The sequence below is a fragment of the Mobula hypostoma genome, chromosome 2 (assembly GCF_963921235.1).
Source record: "Mobula hypostoma chromosome 2, sMobHyp1.1, whole genome shotgun sequence".
Taxonomy (NCBI): Eukaryota; Metazoa; Chordata; class Chondrichthyes; order Myliobatiformes; family Myliobatidae; genus Mobula; species Mobula hypostoma.
In genome coordinates, this window is record NC_086098.1 from 246,546,042 (window position 1) to 246,558,904 (window position 12,863).

A 12,863-nucleotide genomic window follows, 5' to 3' on the forward strand; every position below is an offset into this window, starting at 1 on the left:
TTATGTATGATTTTGAGGAGAAAAGTTTTGGGGAGAGTTGAGAGTGGGACTTCCTCGCTGGTAGACTCCGAATCTGACACCTCCCACACTGTCCGTCCCATCAGACACTCCCAGGGTCAAAGAGTGAAGCCCCCTCTACACTGTCCCATCACACACTCCCGGGGTCAGACACAGAGTGAAACTCCCTCCACACCATCCCATCACACACTCCCGGGGTCAGACACAGAGTGAAACCCCCTCTACACTGTCCCATCACACACTCCCGGGGTCAGACACAGAGTGAAGCTCCCTCTACACCATCCCATCACACACTCCCGGGGTCAGACACAGAGTGAAGCTCCCTCTACACCGTCCCATCACACACTCCCGGGGTCAGACACAGAGTGAAGCTCCCTCCACACCGTCCCATCACACACGCCCGGGGTCAGACACAGAGTGAAACTCCCTGCACACTGTCCCATCACACACTCCCGGGGTCAGACACAGAGTGAAACTCCCTCTACACTGTCCCATCACACACTCCCGGGGTCAGACATGGAGTGAAGCTGCCTCTACACTGTCCCATCACACACTCCCGGGGTCAGACACAGAGTGAAACTCCCTCCACACCGTCCCATCACACACTCCCGGGGTCAGACATGGAGTGAAGCTTTCTCCACACAGCAAGGATGTGATGCTGAGGTTTTATAAGACATTGGTCAAATTGTACCTGGAGTATCGTGAGTAGTTTTGCACCCTTTGCAGTACGTAAGAAAGGAAGTGCTGGAATTGGAGGGGTCCTGAGGTGGTTTACGAGAATGATGAATGGGTTAATGCATGAGGAGCATTTGATGACTCTGGGCCTCCACAGCTGCCTCTGGCAATGAATTCCACAGATTCACCACTCTCTGGCTGAAGAAATTCCTCCCCACCTTTGTTCTAAATAGACATTGCTCTATTCTGTGATCGTGTCCTCTGGTCTTAGACCCCCACTCCTCCACCATAGGAAACATCCTCACCACATCCACTCTGTCGAGGCCTTTCACCATTCGATAGGTTTCAATGAGGTCACCCCTCATTCTTCTGAATTCCAGTGCATACAGGCCCAGAGACATCAAACACTCTTCATGTGACAAACCGTTCAAGCTTAGAATCGTTTTCATGAATCTCCTTTGAACCCTCTCCAGTTTCAGCACATCCTTTGTAAGGTAAGGGGCCCAAAACTGCTCACAACACTCCAAGTGAGGCCTCACCAGTGTTTTATAAAACCTCAACATTACATCCTCATTATATTCTAGTCCTCTTGAAATAAATGCTATCATCACATTTACCTTCCTCACCATACACTCAACCTGCAAATTAACCTTTAGGGAATCCTGCACAAGGACTCCCAAGTCCCTTTGTACCTCAGATTTTTGAATTTTCTCTCCATTTAGAAAATAGTCTATGTTTTTGTTCCTTCTACCAAAGTGCACCCATACACTTCCCGACACTATATTCCATCTGCCACTTCCTTGCCCATTCTCCTAATCTGTCTAAATCATTCTGTAGCGTCTCTGCTTCCTCAAACTATCTCACCCTCCACCTATCTTCTATCGTCCGCAAACTTGCCACAAAGCCATCAACTCTAACATCCAAATCATTGGCCTATAACAAAAAGCATTGGTCCCAACACAGACCCTGTGGAAAACCAGAAGCCACTGACAGCCAGACAGAAAAGGCTCCCTTTAATCCTTCTGCCAATCAGCCAACTCTCTATCCATGCTAATATCTTTCCTGTAACACCATGGGCTCTTAACTTGTTAAGCAGCCTCATGTGTGGCACATTGTCAAAGGCCTTCTGAAAGTCCAAGTACACAATATCAACCAATTCTCCTTTGTCTATTCTGCTTGTTATTTCTCCAAAGAATTCCAACAGGTTTTTTAGGCAAGATTTTCCCTTAAGGAAGCTAGGCTGACTTTCCCAACCCAATTTTCCCAATCTACCTGCATATTGAAATCGCCCATGACTATCAAAACATTGTCCTTTGACATGCATTTTCTATCTTCCATTGTAATTTGTAGGCCACATCTTTACTGCTGTTTGGAAGTCTGTATATAACTCCCATCAAAGTCTTTTTATTTGGTTCTACCCACAATGTTTCTACACCTTCAATTGCCATGTCACCTCTTTCTAATGACTTGATTTTAATTTTACCAGCAGAGCCACACCAACCCCTCTGCCTACCTGCCTGTGCTTTCAATACAATGTGCATCCTTGGACATTAAGTTCCCAGCTATAATCTTCTTTCACTACAATTCAGTAATGCCCTGCCAATCTGTAATTGTGCTACAAGTTCATCTACTTTATTCCATATACTGCAAGCATTCAAGTATAACAACTTCAGTCCTGTATTCAGCCTTTCCAATTTTGTCTGCTTTACTTTGCAACTCATCCAGTTGACTGTAATTTTGCCCTATCATCTGCGTGCCCTTCCTGACAGTCTCACTACACACTGCCTCTGTTTGTTAACCGACTGCCCCATCCTCAACCCTACCACTCCAGTGACCACTCCCTTGCCAAATTAGTTTAAACCCTCCTGAACAGTTCTAGCAAAACCTTCCCCCAGGATATTGACACCGCCCCCCAGGTTCAGGTGTACATTCTCCAGATCCATAAACCTAAAACCCTGCCCTCCCGCACCAGTTCCTCGGGCACGCATTCATCTGCCAAGTCATCCTTTCTTGCCCTCACTGGCACTTTGCACAGGCAGCAATCCAGAAATTACTGCTCTGAAGGTCCTGTCTTTCAGCTTTCTATCGAGATCCCTAAAATCTCTGTTCTGGGCTTGCTCACCTTTCCTACCTATGTCATTGGTGCCAATTTACACCAAGACTTCTGACTGCTCACCCTCGCCCTTGAGAATGCCATGGACCCGATCCGAGATATCCCTGATCCTGGCACCAAGGAAATAACCTACCATCCAGGTGTCTCTATCATGCCCACAGAATCTCATCTTAATTCCTCTGACTATGGAATCTCCTATCAACACTTCAATCCACTTCACCTCTGACCCTTCCGAGCCACAGCACGAGACTTGGTACCAGAGACCCGGTCACTGTGGCTGCTCCTGGTAGGCCATTCCCATCAACAGTATCCAAAGTTGCATATTTATCAGTGAGGCTAATGGCCACAGGGGTAATCTGCAGGGACAGCTCATTTCCCTTCCTTCTCCTGACAGTCACCCAGTTACCTGCCTCCTGCAACCCAGGGGTGACTACCACCCTGTAGCTCCCATCTATCACTGCCTCAGTCTCCCGTACGAGTTGAAGGTCATCAGCTGCAGCTCAGTGCACCCGGTGCAAATGTGCTTATCTGGGAGGGTGTAGATCTCCCAGAGTTCCCACATCGTACACAAAGGCTGTAATGCTGCCCCTGGAGTTATTCTCACTGCTCCAACTGTGCCTTAACAGAGCAGGAATGAAGAATAAAGAAGATGAAGAAGAAACAACTTACAAGATACTTACTTTGCCCGAGCCAGATCTCACCAAAGCCTGATGAGCCAAAGTCACTTCAATACTGGCCCACTCGAACAATGGCTGCTCCTCTTGACCTACGGTTTTTGTTTGTCCTTTCTAATGAATCTTGTTCACTGATTGGGTGAAGTCCAAATCTGAAAAACTATCGCCAAGCGCTGCCTTTTTAATTTTCAGCTGAGAACCTAAGTGAAAATGCATCTTCATATTGGACTCCCATTCACTGACTTGGCGCAGTCAGGACGTCCCTTCAGAACAGAAATAAGGAGGAATTTCAAGGAGGGAGGTGAATCTGTGGAATTCATTGTCATAGATGGCAGGGGAGGCCAAGTGTTTGGGTATAGTTAAAGCAGAGGTTGATAAGCTGTTAATCAGTAAGGGTATCATTGATTACAGGGAGAAGGCAGAAGAATGGGGTTGAGAAAGATAAATCAGCCATGATGGAATGGCAGAGCAGAGTCAATGGACCAAATAGCCTAATTCTGCATCTTTGTCTTATGGTCACACCATATCATCACACACTCCCGGGGTCAGACACAGAGTGAAGCTCCCTCTACACTGTCCCATCACACACTCCCAGGGTCAGACACAGAGTGAAACTCCCTCTACACCGTCCCATCACACACTCCCGGGGTCAGACACAGAGTGAAACTCCCTCTACACTGTCCCATCACACACTCCCGGGGTCAGACACAGAGTGAAACTCCCTCTACACCGTCCCATCACACACTCCCGGGGTCAGACACAGAGTGAAACTCCCTCTACACCGTCCCATCACACACTCCCGGGGTCAGACACAGAGTGAAACTCCCTCTACACCGTCCCATCACACACTCCCGGGGTCAGACACAGAGTGAAACTCCCTCTACACCGTCCCATCACACACTCCCGGGGTCAGACACAGAGTGAAACTCGCTCTACACTGTCCCATCACACACTCCCGGGGTCAGACACAGAGTGAAACTCCCTCTACACCGTCCCATCACACACTCCTGGGGTCAGACACAGAGTGAAACTCTCTCTACACTGTCCCATCACACACTCCCGGGGTCAGACACAGAGTGAAACTCCCTCTACACCGTCCCATCACACACTCCCGGGGTCAGACACAGAGTGAAACTCCCTCTACACCGTCCCATCACACACTCCCGGGGTCAGACACAGAGTGAAACTCCCTCTACACTGTCCCATCACACACTCCCGGGGTCAGACACAGAGTGAATCTCCCTCCACACCGTCCCATCACACACTCCCGGGGTCAGACACAGAGTGAATCTCCCTCTACATTGTCCCATCACACACTCCCGGGGTCAGACACAGAGTGAATCTCCCTCTACACTGTCCCATCACACACTCCCGGGGTCAGACACAGAGTGAAACTCCCTCTACACCGTCCCATCACACACTCCCGGGGTCAGACACAGAGTGAAACTCCCTCTACACTGTCCCATCACACACTCCCGGGGTCAGACACAGAGTGAAACTCCCTCTACACTGTCCCATCACACACTCCCGGGGTCAGACACAGAGTGAAACTCCCTCTACACCGTCCCATCACACACTCCCGGGGTCAGACACAGAGTGAATCTCCCTCCGCACCGTCCCATCACACACTCCCGGAGTCAGACACAGAGTGAAGCTCCCTCCACACCGTCCCATCACACACTCCCGGGGTCAGACACAGAGTGAAGCTCCCTCTACACCGTCCCATCACACACTCCCGGGGTCAGACACAGAGTGATACTCCCTCTACACCGTCCCATCACACACTCCCGGGGTCAGACACAGAGTGAAGATCCCTCTACACCGTCCCATCACACTCTCCCGGGGTCAGACACAGAGTGAAGCTCCCTCTACACCGTCCCATCACACTCTCCCGGGGTCAGACACAGAGTGAAACTCCCTCTACACCATCCCATCACACACTTCCGGGGTCAGACACAGAGTGAAACTCCCTCTACACCGTCCCATCACACACTCCCGGGGTCAGACACAGAGTGAAGCTCCCTCCACACCGTCCCATCACACACTCCCGGGGTCAGACACAGAGTGAAGCTCCCTCTACACCATCCCATCACACACTCCCGGGGTCAGACACAAAGTGAAGCTCCCTCTACACCATCCCATCACACACTCCCGGGGTCAGACACAAAGTGAAACTCCCTCTACACTGTCCCATCACACACTCCCGGGGTCAGACACAGAGTGAAACTCCCTCTCCACTGTCCCATCACACACTCCCGGGGTCAGACACAGAGTGAAACTCCCTCTACACTGTCCCATCACACACTCCCGGGGTCAGACACAGAGTGAAACTCCCTCTACACCGTCCCATCACACACTCCCGGGGTCAGACACAGAGTGAAGCTCCCTCTACACCGTCCCATCACACACTCCCGGGGTCAGACACAGAGTGAAGCTCCCTCTACACTGTCCCATCACACACCCCCGAGGTTAGACTCTGAGTGAGGCTCCCTCTACACTGTCCCATCACACACTCCCGGGGTCAGACACAGAGTGAAGCTCCCTCTACACTGTCCCATCACACACTCCCGGGGTCAGACACAGAGTGAAACTCCCTCTACACTGTCCCATCACACACTCCCGGGGTCAGACACAGAGTGAAGCTCCCTCTACACTGTCCCATCACACACTCCCGGGGTCAGACACAGAGTGAAACTCTCTCTACACCGTCCCATGACACACTCCCGGGGTCAGACACAGAGTGAAACTCCCTCCAAACCGTCCCATCACACACTCCCGGGGTCAGACACAGAGTGAAACTCCCTCTACACTGTCCCATCACACACTCCCGGGGTCAGACACAGAGTGAAACTCACTTCACACCGTCCCATCACACACTCCCGGGGTCAGACACAGAGTGAAACTCCCTCTACACCGTCCCATCACACACTCCCGGGGTCAGACACAGAGTGAAACTCCCTCCAAACCGTCCCATCACACACTCCCGGGGTCAGACACAGAGTGAAACTCCCTCTACACTGTCCCATCACACACTCCCGGGGTCAGACACAGAGTGAAACTCCCTCCAAACCAAGCTTTGATGACTCTAACCATTTCTTACCCCACAAAGTATATCATGCGTGAAGCTACACGACCACTGATCGAGGAGGCGAGGTTTCACATCACGTAGGCAACAACCGCTCTGTCAGTGCAGAAGAAGATGAAACTGCAGATTGAGCAGAGTGTGGCCTGTCGTTAGAGGCAATGGTGGCTACGTTGGTGTCACAGTCCCACTCAGGGGAGAAGCAGACCCTTCGTCTGTGGTGTGGTTCACAAGATGTTCCTCCTGATTGGTTCCACCACTGTCTGGATGTTGACATCTAATGCAGTAGGTTCTCATGGGGTCGTACAGCTGCTGCAAGCCCACCTAACTACGCCAGCCCTACTTGCCCATGCTCGGCCCTTTCCCTCAAAAACTGAAGTCAGGGCTCTGAGTACAGGAGTTGGGACGTTGCGGTGCCATTGTACAAAATGCTGGTGAGACTGCACTTGGAGTTCGGTGTACGGTTTTGGTCGCCCTGCTGTGGGAAAGGCATCATTAAACTGGAAAAAGTGATGGAGGAGTTACGAGGATGTTGCCAGGCCTGGAGGGCCTGAGTTATTTCTTATTTCTATGAAGAAATAGTCCTTATTTCTTATTTCCTTTTTTCCCAAGTGAACTCTTGAATAAGGGGCATGTCTGCAGAGCCTGTGTTCTGTTCTGGGTGTCAGATGGGGGATTTCCAGGAGTTTTTCCCCCTCCCCAATGGCCACATCTGTACCAGGTGCATCGAGATGTTGCTCCTTAGACACCACGTTAGGGATCTGGAGCTGCAGCTCGATGACCTTCGGCTTGTTAGGGAAAGTGAAGCAGTGATAGACAGGAGCTACAGGGAGGTCGTCACCCCAAGCCTACAGGAGACAGAGAAATGGGTGACCGTCAGGAGAGGGAAGGGGGAACATCAGATAGTGGAGAGCACCCCTGTGACCGTCCCCCTCAACAATAAGTACTCCATTTTGAGTACTGCTGGGGGGAGTGACCTACCTGGGGGAAGCAACAGCAGTCATGCCTCTGGCACTGAGTCTGGCCCTGTGGCTCTGAAGGGTAGGGAACTGAAGAGGATGGCAGCAGTGATAGGGGACTCTATAGTCAGGGGGACAGCCAGGCAACTCTGTGGATGTGATAAAGAAACAGGAATGGAAGTTTTCCTCCCAGGTGCCAGGGTCCGCGACGTTTCTGAACACATCCACACTATCCTGAAAAGGGAGGGTGAGCAGTCGAAAGTCGTGGTACACATTGGTACCAACTATGTAGGTAGAAAAAGGGAGGAGGTCCTGAAAACAGAATATGGAGTTAGGAAGGAAGTTGAGAAGCAGGACCTCAAGGGTAGTAATCTCGGGATTGCTGCCTGTGCCACACGACAGTGAGGATAGGAGTAGAATGAGGTTACAGATAAATGTGTGGCTGAAGATTTGGAACAGGGGGCTGGGATTCAGATTTCTTGGTCATTGGGATCTCTTCTGGGGCGGGTGTGACCTGTACAAAAGGGACGGGTTGCACTTGAATCCAAGGGGGACCAGTATCCTTGCAGACAGGTCTGCTAGAGCTGTTGAGAGCGGATTAAACTAATATGTCAGAGGCGTGGGAACCAGTGTGAATGAGTTGAGGATGAGCCAGCAGGTTTACAAGTGGATGGGTGTAACATGAATATAAGGAAGGACAAGCCAATGACTGGGTACAAATGCAGACACAGCAAAGAGTTAAATCGTACCTTAGAGGCAAAACTCAAAAGGGTGAAGAATGCAGGACTGAGGGTGCTGTATTTAAATGCACGTAGCATTCGGAATGTGTTGGTCAAACTCATGGTACTGACTGTAAAAGCTTTTATAGATATGTAAAAAGGAAAACATAGAAACATAGAAACATAGAAAATAGGTGCAGGAGTAGGCCATTTGGCCCTTCAAGCCTGCACCGCCATTTATTATGATCATGGCTGATCATCCAACTCAGAACCCAGCCTTCCCTCCATACCCCCCGACCCCTGTAGCCACAAGGGCCATATCTAACTCCCTCTTAAACATAGCCAATGAACTGGCCTCAACAGTTTGCTGTGGCAGAGAATTCCACAGATTCACCACTCTCTGTGTGAAGAAGTTTTTCCTAATCTCGGTCCTAAAAGGCTTCCCCTCTATCCTCAAACTGTGACCCCTCGTTCTGGACCTCCCCAATATCGGGAACAATCTTCCCGCATCTAGCCTGTCCAATCCCTTTAGGATCTTATACGTTTCAATCAGATCCCCCCTCAATCTTCTAAATTCCAACGAGTACAAGCCCAGTTCATCCAGTCTTTCTTCATATGAAAGACCTGCCATCCCAGGAATCAATCTGGTGAACCTTCTTTGTACTCCCTCTATGGCAAAGATGTCTTTCCTCAGATTAGGGGACCAAAACTGCACACAATACTCCAGGTGTGGTCTCACCAAGGCCTTGTACAACTGCAGTAGTACCTCCCTGCTCCTGTACTCGAATCCTCTCGCTATAAATGCCAGCATACCGTTCGCCATTTTCACCGCCTGCTGTACCTGCATGCCCACTTTCAATGACTGGTGTATAATGACACCCAGGTCTCATTGCACCTCCCCTTTTCCTAATCGGCCACCATTCAGATAATAATCTGTTTTCCTATTTTTGCCACCAAAGTGGATAACTTCACATTTATCCACATTAAATTGCATCTGCCATGAGTTTGCCCACTCACCCAACCTATCCAAGTCACCCTGCATCCTCTTAGCATCCTCAAAGACTGGTAAAGACAAATGTAGGTCCCCTACAGACAGAAACGGGTGAATTGATTATGGGGAGCAAGGACATGGCAGACCAATTGAATAATTACTTTGGTTCTGTCTTCACTAAGGAGGACATAAATAATCTTCCAGAAATAATAGGGGACAGAGGGTCCAGTGAGATGGAGGAACTGAGCGAAATACATGTTAGTAGGGAAGTGGTGTTAGGTAAATTGAAGGGATTAAAGGCAGATAAATCCCCAGGGCCAGATGGTCTGCATCCCAGAGTGCTTAAGGAAGTAACCCAAGAAATAGTGGATGCATTAATGATAATTTTTCAAAACTTGTTAGATTCTGGACTAGTTCCTGAGGATTGGAGGGTGGCTAATGTAACCCCGCTTTTTAAAAAAGGAGGGAGAGAGAAACCGGGGAATTATAGACCGGTTAGCCTAACGTCGGTGGTGGGGAAACTGCTGGAGTCAGTTATCAAAGATGTGATAACAGCACATTTGGAAAGTGGTGAAATCATCAGACAAAGTCAGCATGGATTTGTGAAAGGAAAATCATGTCTGACGAATCTCATAGAATTTTTTGAGGATGTAACTTGTAGAGTGGATAGGGGAGAACCAGTGGATGTGGTATATTTGGATTTTCAAAAGGCTTTTGACAAGGTCCCACACAGGAGATTAGTGTGCAAACTTAAAGCACACAGTATTGGGGGTAAGGTATTGATGTGGATAGAGAATTGGTTAGCAGACAGGAAGCAAAGAGTGGGAATAAACGGGACCTTTTCAGAATGGCAGGCAGTGACTAGTGGGGTACCGCAAGGCTCAGTGCTGGGACCCCAGTTGTTTACGATATATATTAATGACTTGAATGAGGGAATTAAATGCAGCATCTCCAAGTTTGCGGATGACACGAAGCTGGGCGGCAGTGTTAGCAGTGAGGAGGATGCTAAGAGGATGCAGGGTGACTTGGATAGGTGGGTGAGTGGGCAAATTCATGGCAGATGCAATTTAATGTGGATAAATGTGAAGTTATGCACTTTGGTGGCAAAAATAGGAAAACAGGTTATTATCTGAATGGTGGCTGATTAGGAAAAGGGGTGGTGCAACGAGACCTGGGTGTCATTATACACCAATCATTGAAAGTGGGCATGCAGGTACAGCAGGCGGTGAAAAAGACGAATGGTATGCTGGCATTTATAGTGAGAGGATTCAAGTACAGGAGCAAGGAGGTACTACTGCAGTTGTACAAGGCCTTGGTGAGACCACACCTGGAGTATTGTGTGCAGTTTTGGTCCCCTAATCTGAGGAAAGACATCCTTGCCATAGAGGGAGTACAAAGAAGGTTCACCAGATTGATTCCTGGAATGGCAGGACTTTCATATGAAGAAAGACTGGATGAACTAGGCTTGTACTCGTTGGAATTTAGAAGATTGAGGGGGGGATCTGATTGAAACGTATAAAATCCTAAAGGGATTGGACAAGCTAGATGCAGGAAGATTGTTCCTGATGTTGGGGAAGTCCAGAACGAGGGGTCACAGTTTGAGGATAAAGGGGAAGCCTTTTAGGACTGAGATTAGGAAAAACTTCTTCACACAGAGAGTGGTGAATCTGTGGAATTCTCTGCCACAGGAAACAGTTGAGGTCACATGGCCCTTGTGGCTACGGGGATCAGGGGGTATGGAGGGAAGGCTGGGTTCTGAGTTGGATGATCAGCCATGATCATACTGAATGGCAGTGCAGGCTCAAAGGGCCGAATGGCCTACTCCTGCACCTATTTTCTATGTTTCTATGTTTCTATGGTGCAATTAGAGATTGGTTGGTATGACGTTGTGGGCATCACTGAGTCGTGGCTGAAAGAAGGTCATAGTTGGGAGCTTAACATCAAAGGACAGGCAGGAAGACAGAGGTGGTGTGGCTCTGTTGGTAAAAGATGGAATCACATCTTTAGAAAGAGGTGACATAGGGTCAGAGAATGTTGAATCTTTGTGGCTGGAGTTAAGAAACTGAAAGGGTGAAAAAACCATTTTGGGAATCATATATATGCCTCCAATTAGTAGCTAAGATGTAGGGTTGAGATTGCCAAGTGAGCTGGAAAGGACATGTAATAATGGTAATGACACAATTGTAATGGGGGCCTTCAGTATGCAAGGGGATTGGGAAAATCAGGTTGATGTCAAATCACAAGGGAGGGAGTTTGTTGAATGGCTTTTTAGAGCAGCCTGTGCTTGAGCCTACTCGGGGAAAGGCTGTCTTAGATTGGGTGTTGTATAATAACCCAGATCTCTTTAGGGAGTTTAATGTAAAGGAACCCTTAGGAGACAGTGACCATAATGTGACTGAATACATACTGCAATTTGAGAGGGAGAAGGATAACTCACATGTATCAGTATTGCAATGGAATAAAGGGAATACAGAGGCGTGAAAGAGGAGCTTGCCCAGGTGGATTGGAGGAGGATACTGGCAGGGATGATGGCAGAGCAGAGATGGCTGAGGTTTCTGGGAATAGTTCACAGGACACAGGATAGATTTGTCCCACAGAAGCTGAAGTTCTCAAATGGTAGGGACAGGCAATCATGGCTGACAAAGGAACTTAAAGACTCCATAAAAGCCAAGGAAAGGGTATATAAGGTAGCAAAAGTGAATGGGAAGTTGGATGATTGGGAAGCTTTTAAAATCCAACAAAAGGCAACTAAAAAACCTATAAGGAGTGAAAAGATGAAATATGAGGGCAAACTACCCAATAATATAAAGCAGGCTGCTAAAAGTTTTTCAGTTATATAAAGAGTAAAGGGAAGGTGAGAGTTGATATTGGACCACTAGAAAATGGTGCTGGTGAGGTAGTAATGGGGGACAAAGAGATGGCAGATGAACTTAATGGGTACTTTGCATCAGTCTTCACTGTGGAAGACACTAGCAGTGTGCCAGAGGTCCGTGAGTGTCGAAAAGCAAGAGTGAGCACCATTGCTATAACAAAGGAAAAAGTGCTAGGTAAACTCAAAGGTCTTAAGGTGGATAGGTCACCTGGACCAGGTGGACTACATCCCAGAGTCCTGAGAGAGGTTGCTAAAGAGATAACAGATGCATTGGTCATGATCTTTCAAGAATCACTTGCTGTTGGCATGGTCCTTGAGGACTGGATGATTGCAAATGTCATTCCTCTCTTTAAGAAGGGATGAAGGCAAAAGAAAGGAAATTATAGGCCAGTTAGCCTAACCTCAGTGGTTGGGAAAGTGTTGGAGTCTATTATTAAGGATGAGGTATTGAGGTGCCTGGAGACTAATGATAAAATAAGTCAAAATCAGTATGGTTTCTGTAAAAGGAAATCTTGCCTGACAAATCTGTTAGAGTTCTTTGAGGAAGTAACAAGCAGGGTGGACAAAGGAGAGGCAGTTGACATAATTCACTTGGATTTTCAGAAGGCATTTGATAAAGTGCCACACATGAGGTTGCTTAACGATAAAATCCTAGGGCGTTACAGGAAAAATGCTGGCATGGATAGTGGAATGGCTGACAGGCAGGAGGCAGCGAGTGGGAATAAAAGGGGCCTTTTCTGGTTGGCTGCCGGTGACTAGT